This window comes from Stegostoma tigrinum, chromosome 2 (assembly GCF_030684315.1).
Source record: "Stegostoma tigrinum isolate sSteTig4 chromosome 2, sSteTig4.hap1, whole genome shotgun sequence".
NCBI classification, from domain to species: domain Eukaryota; kingdom Metazoa; phylum Chordata; class Chondrichthyes; order Orectolobiformes; family Stegostomatidae; genus Stegostoma; species Stegostoma tigrinum.
In genome coordinates this window covers 108,241,132-108,248,811 of record NC_081355.1, presented here as the reverse complement: position 1 = coordinate 108,248,811, position 7,680 = coordinate 108,241,132, and positions in this window count along the sequence as shown.

Genomic DNA, 7,680 nt, shown 5'->3' with positions numbered 1-7,680 from the left:
CTTCATCAGAGAGGGGGATGGGGGGAGGGAACTGGAATAAATAGGGAGAGAGGGGGAGGCGGACCGAAGATGGAGAGTAAAGAAGATAGGTGGAGAGAGTGTAGGTGGAGAGGTAGGGAGGGGATAGGTCAGTCCAGGGAAGACGGACAGGTCAAGGAGGTGGGATGAGGTTAGTAGGTAGCTTGGGGTGCGGCTTGGGGTGGGAGGAAGGGATGGGTGAGAGGAAGAACCGGTTAGGGAGGCAGAGACAGGTTGGACTGGTTTTGGGATGCAGTGGGTGGGGGGGGAAGAGCTGGGCTGGTTGTGTGGTGCAGTGGGGGGAGGGGATGAACTGGGCTGGTTTAGGGATGCAGTAGGGGAAGGGGAGATTTTGAAACTGGTGAAGTCCACATTGATACCATATGGCTGCAGGGTTCCCAGGCGGAATATGAGTTGCTGTTCCTGCAACCTTCGGGTGGCATCATTGTGGCAGTGCAGGAGGCCCATGATGGACATGTCATCAAGAGAATGGGAGGGGGAGTGGAAATGGTTTGCGACTGGGAGGTGCAGTTGTATGTTGCGAACTGAGCGGAGGTGTTCTGCAAAGCGGTCCCCAAGCCTCCGCTTGGTTTCCCCAATGTAGAGGAAGCCGCACCGGGTACAGTGGATGCAGTATACCACATTGGCAGATGTGCAGGTGAACCTCTGCTTGATGTGGAATGTCATCTTAGGGCCTGGGATGGGGGTGAGGGAGGAGGTGTGGGGACAAGTGTAGCATTTCCTGCGGTTGCAGGGGAAGGTGCCGGGTGTGGTGGGGTTGGAGGGCAGTGTGGAGCGAACAAGGGAGTCACGGAGAGAGTGGTCTCTCCAGAAAGCAGACAGGGGAGGGGATGGAAAAATGTCTTGGGTGGTGGGGTCGGATTGTAAATGGCGGAAGTGTCGGAGGATAATGCGTTGTATCCGGAGGTTGGTAGGGTGGTGTGTGAGAACGAGGGGAATCCTCTTGGGGCGGTTGTGGCGGGGGCGGGGTGTGAGGGATGTGTCGCGGGAAATGCGGGAGACGCGGTCAAGGGCGTTCTCGATCACCGTGGGGGGAAAGTTGCGGTCCTTAAAGAACTTGGACATCTGGGATGTGCGGGAGTGGAATGTCTTATCGTGGGAGCAGATGCGGCGGAGGCGGAGGAATTGGGAATAAGGGATGGAATTTTTGCAGGAGGGTGGGTGGGAGGAGGTGTATTCTAGGTAGCTGTGGGAGTCGGTGGACTTGAAATGGACATCAGTTACAAGCTGGTTGCCTGAGATGGAGACTGAGAGGTCCAGGAAGGTGAGGGATGTGCTGGAGATGGCCCAGGTGAACTGAAGGTTGGGGTGGAAGGTGTTGGTGAAGTGGATGAACTGTTCGAGCTCCTCTGGGGAGCAAGAGGCGGCGCCGATACAGTCATCAATGTACCGGAGGAAGAGGTGGGGTTTGGGGCCTGTGTAGGTGCGGAAGAGGGACTATTCCACGTAACCTACAAAGAGGCAGGCATAGCTGGGGCCCATGCGGGTGCCCATGGCCACCCCCTTAGTCTGTAGGAAGTGGGAGGAGTCAAAAGAGAAGTTGTTGAGTGTGAGGACGAGTTCAGCTAACAACTGCACCTCCCAGTCGCAAACCATTTCCACTCCCCCTCCCATTCTCTTGATGACATGTCCATCATGGGCCTCCTGCACTGCCACAATGATGCCACCCGAAGGTTGCAGGAACAGCAACTCATATTCCGCCTGGGAACCCTGCAGCCATATGGTATCAATGTGGACTTCACCAGTTTCAAAATCTCCCCTTCCCCTACTGCATCCCTAAACCAGCCCAGTTCATCCCCTCCCCCCACTGCACCACACAACCAGCCCAGTTCTTCAGCCCCACCCACTGCATCCCAAAACCAGTCCAACCTGTCTCTGCCTCCCTAACCGGTTCTTCCTCTCACCCATCCCTTCCTCCCACCCCAAGCCGCACCCCCAGCTACCTACTAACCTCATCCCACCTCCTTGACCTGTCCGTCTTCCCTGGACTGACCTATCCCCTACCTACCTCCCCACCTACACTCTCTCCACCTATCTTCTTTACTCTCCATCTTCGGTCCGCCTCCCCCTCTCTCCCTATTTATTCCAGTTCCCTCCCCCCATCCCCCTCTCTGATGAAGGGTCTAGGCCCGAAACGTCAGCTTTTGTGCTCTTGAGATGCTGCTTGGCCTGCTGTGTTCATCCAGCCTCACATTTTATTATCTTGGAATCTCCAGCATCTGCAGTTCCCATTTTCTGTGATTTTGAAAATCTTTTATCTCCACCTCCTCCATTCATCAGCCTCAGCTTTTGCAATTTTTTCACTGAAGTCTACCACTCTTGGTACAATTTTGATTAAATCTGTTTAACTTGTCCTCTTCCACTCCTTCTGCAAGGTCTTTGGCAATTTTTTTTTTAAACAGTGTGATATGAAGAATAGGACACAGTACTGCAGTGAAGGTGTAACAAGTCTTTTCAACCATCATTTAACTGTTATCCACTGACTGTGTCAAAGATTTATGTCATGCACTTACTTCAAAATTATACTATTTGGTCCATATTGTGTCTTTTCAATTGAAATTGAATTTTCAATATCCTGCGTTAAATTTAATCTGTTTTACCAGTCTGTCCACTTCCTTCTGAAGGTTGTTGCTACCCTCATTATTTATTACTTTTCAGTTGAATTAAATTGAGGCTTTACCCAGTAAAGTAAGTCCTTAATTTAAAATTATAGTTGCATTCCTGAAACTTAGGTGAAACAACTTTAAATTACAATTTCCCATTAACACTAATGTAAAATCTGGATTCTGCTCCATAGATTCTAGTAATTTATCGGAAAAAAATTAAAGTACAGGACCAGATAAGATTAAAACGAAGAGCTTATTAAATCTGAGGATTGGGATATAATTAGAATACAATATAAGAATACCAAAAATACTGGTAAGACAGAGGAGAATAAAGTATGAATGCACTCCAGGAAAGAACAAAGCAGGCTGCAGAAGCTTCTATAGGTATGTTTCAAAAATTTGGCTGTCTGTAATGTAGCCACGTTTGTTTAGAGTCAGAGGAATTTATAATGGGGAGAAAGCAAACTGGCAGAAAAGCTAAATATAAAATCTGGGAAAAAAAATGGCAGATGGTGGAAATCAGAAACATAACAATTGCTAGCAAAACAAGATAACAAGGTGTAGTGCTGGATGAACACAGCAGGCCAAACTTCATCTTGGTAGCTGGAAAGCCGATGTTTCGGGCTAGACCCTTCATCCAAAACTCAGCAGGTTTGGCAGCATCTGCGGAGTGAAATCAGGGTTAGTGTTTCAGGTCTGGTAACTCTTCCTTCGGACTGATGATAGCTAGGAAAAAGTTGGTTTAATGCAGAAGAAAAGTATGGGGAGGGGTAAGGAGAAGTGATAGGTGGAGATAGAACATAAGGAAAAGTATTGGACAGACAAAGGTGTGGATAATGGCCAGCCTGATCTGCTGAGTTTTTCTGGCAATTTCTGTTTTTGTAACTTTGTAGCTTGCATGTTGCTCAGTGAAAACAGACAATCTTCCAGAACTAGTGATACAAGTGGCTGGGAAAAATGAGGAATTGAAGAAGATTCATATTAGTAAGATACTGGAGTTACGAATGGGGCTAAAAGTTGATAGGTCACTAGGACCTGATAAGCATCTCAAATTATTGAAGGAGACAGCTTTAGAGATAGTTGATGTAGTGGTCATTATCAGCCAAAAATTCTACAGGTACTGGAATCCTACAGAATGGAAGGTAGCAAATGTCATGCCACTATTTGAGAAAGGAGCGAGCAGGAAAATGGAACCACAGGCCTGTTTGCCTTATGTCGGTAGTAGTGAAAATACTGGAATATTATAAAGCACGTGATTAAAATGACAGATGATGATGATGATCTGATTGGGCATTGTGAACGCAGACTTCACAAGAATCATAGAATCACTACAGTGTAGAGGCAAGTTAATCAGCCCGTTGAGCCCATACTGCCTCTCCAAAGATCAGCCCATCCAGTCCCACTCTTTTTCTGTAACCTTGCATTTCCCATGGCTAACCCACACATACCTGGACACATGGGCAATTTAGCACGACTAAACCACCTAACCGGCACACCTTTGGATTGTGGGATGAAACCAGAGCACCCAGCAGAAGCCCCTGCAGACACAGGGACAAAGTGCAAACTCTGCACAGAAATTTGCCTGAGAGTGGAATTGAGCGCAGATCCCTGGCACTGTGAGGCAACAGTTCTAGTCACTGCACCACCCTATGTGAATGGGAAATCATCTTTGACAAACCTGTTGGAGGTTTTGAAGATAACCATAAGCTCCAAATGAAATGGCAGTGCACTAAAAGGCAAGGCAGAAATGTGTATGCAAATAAGCACAAGCTGAGCAAGTGCTAAGAATTTGAGCAAAGAGCTGTGAGATGCAATCTATGCTGATGAATGGGTTGGGTGTGGGTAGCTGTGGAATGACCTGCCTGGAACATTGCAATGGAAACTGCCAGTGAGCTCCAAAGGTTTCAACTGAAGTGAAGTTTCTTCTGAGTCATCCTGAGATAAGCCAGAATGACATGGTGAGGCTGGTATTTTGCTGATATCAATTTCTGTGGATGGAAGGTAGAGGTAATCATTGCTAATGCTGCTCACCATGAGATATTGATGAATGGAGCATTGGAAAAATAACCACATTGCATCTGCCAAGTAACTGTTCTGACTTTCAAATCAAGAATTGGCACTGTTTCTCACTGAGGCCTGGGAGAATTGCAAATTGCACATAAATGATGCAGGATTAGCTAATGAATACAATAAATACAATATATAATAAATACAATACATAGAACGTTACAGGCCCTTCGACCCTCGATGTTGTGCCGACCTGTCATACCAATCTGAAGCCCATCTAACCTACACTATTTCATGTATGTCCATATGCTTGTCCAATGACAACTTAAATGTACTTAAAGTTGGCGAATCTACTACAGTTGCAGGCAAAGCGTTCCATGGAAATAAGGACGTTAGTGGTGAGATTCTCATTGAGCAGTTAAAACCTTCAGTCACAGAGGTGAGTGACCCTAGGGACCATCTCCACAGCTACGGCAAAGCCTCTTGCTGACACTAATCCTCCATGTCATTCTCCCACTGTGTTCAAACCACATTGACATCCGCCTGCTGCACTGCAAGCTTAATAGGGCCTTCCTGACTTTTTCGCTGCTGCCCCTAATCAATGGATCAAACATGCTCCTTTCACCATGTCGAAATGGCAACTTCAGTCATAATCAAAGCACACTGCCCTGTAAAGGTGATAATGGGAACTGCAGATGCTGGAGAATACAAGATAATAAAATGTGAGGCTTCTCGACAGGTCTAGCTATTTGCATTAATTTGCAAAGCAAACTGTTATTTAGTGGTTTCTGTACTGCGGCTGTGAAGAATGTTCCTTGAAGCAGATAAGTGGGCATAAATATGACCTGCCACTTAAATCCAGTGAACAATTGCTAAAATGTGCTCAATATTTTTGCTCTTTCACTTTTTGCTCCATATTTAGAGCCATTCCCCCTCAAATAAGTTCTCATTTAGTATTTTCAGAATGTTGAACTTTGCATTCTAAATTACACAAAAAAATTAATGCATTTTTAAAAATAAAACAGAATTCAATAACTTTCCAGGTTGACAGCATGAAACATAGACAAAGATTTTTGTATCACTATAAGTGAAGAGCCATTCTTAATGATTTATAAAATATTATTTCAAAATTTGTAAATGAGTAATGGAGATAAGATTCTGAAAAGCCCTCCTGGATAAAATAATTATAACAGTGTACAGTTAGAATCATGAATGCCTCATTATAAAACTGCCCACACTACATTTATTTAAATTGAGGAGATGAACAGGCAAGAGATCATAATAGGAGCAAGATGATGAACCATGATTTTTTTAAACCAGTAGAAGTGCAATAATAGTTTTCAACAGTTTATAAGTGAGCCCAAAAATAAACTGTAAATGCATTATCAGAATATTCAAATTTGAGAAAAAATACTAAGAACTGAAGTATTGGTGCGCAAATTATGGCTCAACATCAAACTTATTTCTTCTTTCGTGCCTTACTCTCCCACACTTCTTACCATTGCCGATGCTGCTCAAGGTCTGGGAAAATTCCACTGATTGTACATCAAAAAATAACCCTACGAGTGACTCTCTGGAAACATCCACTTCCTGTACTTTGTTTTCTGTCCCTTAGCCAATTTTGTATCCATGATGTCACTGTCCGTTTGACCTCATGCTTCTGAATTTTTCTCAAAGAAGTCTTAATAGTTGCTTTGCATTGTAGTCCTTGTCTCTACTGTCCCCTAATTTCGAAACTTGAGGAGCTTTAGCTCAAGTTAATTACACATAACATTTCCCACACCTTAGTTTCTTACGTATCTTAACAGCTCACTGCCTTTTGCTCTTTCTTAGCTCTTGTGCAAAATTACCTGGGATCCCAAGCCTACCTGGCTCTGTGTGCTGCTATTTCTTAGTTCTTGGGGTATCTGCTTGTCCTCAACTCCACTATTCTTTCACTGCAGTTGGAATTCTGATTCTGGACTCTGTCTGGCTGTGACATTGACCATCTATATTTACGCTTGCTGTCCTCATTCTGCCAATTTAGATTCTTGGTGATTTCCACTGTAGCTCAGGGACAGGACCTGCCCCAGTCTTCCTTGCTCATGCCTCTTGAAACCATGCAGCAGTTCACACTTGCAAGAACAGGGAACACAGACAATTTAAAACATTCTCCAAAAGCAGCTTTCTGGGCAAGACAGACAAATTAACTCTTGCTAACTATATCATCTGGGCTGAATGTAATTGTTCTGTTATCTACTGAGATTAGAATCATGAGAGCAAGAATGCCTTTCATTCCGGTGCTTGTGCTGGCTCTTAGGGTAATTATAGAATTGTTCCACTATGGAAGCAGCTCATCAAGTCCACACTGACCGCTCAGATCCACCCGTCTTGCCCCCCATCCAAACTGGGTGTCACTGAGCAGGTTATTGCTGAGCAGGTGCTGCGTGATAGCAGTGTTGATGACACTTTCCATCACTTTACTGATGATCGAGAGGAGACTGATGGGGGGGTAATAGCTGGGTTGGATTTGTCCTGCTTTTTCTGTACAGGATTTTCCTGAGCAATTTTCCAACTGTGTTGCGTGGATGTCAGTGTTGTACCTAACTGGAATAGCTTGACTAAGGGAGGGGCAAGTTCTGGAGCACAAGTCTTCAGTACTATTGCCGGAATGTTATCAGGGCCCATAGCCTTTGCAGTGTCCAGTGTCTCCAACCATATGTTGATATCATGTGGAGTGAATCGAATTGGCTGAAGACTGGTATCTGTAATGCTGGGGACCGCTGGAGAAGGCCGAGATGAATCATCCACTCAGAAATTCTGGCTGAAGATTGCTGCAAATGCTTCAGTCTTATCTTTTGTACTGATGTGCTCGGCGCTTCCATCATTGAGGATGGGGATATTTGTGGGGCCTCATTCTCCAGTGAGTTGCTAAATTGTCCACCATCATTCATGATGGAAGTGGCAGGACTGTAGAGCTTAGATCTGATCTTTGGTTGCGGAATTGCTTATCTCTGTCTATCACTTGTTGCTTGTGCTGTTTGGTGGG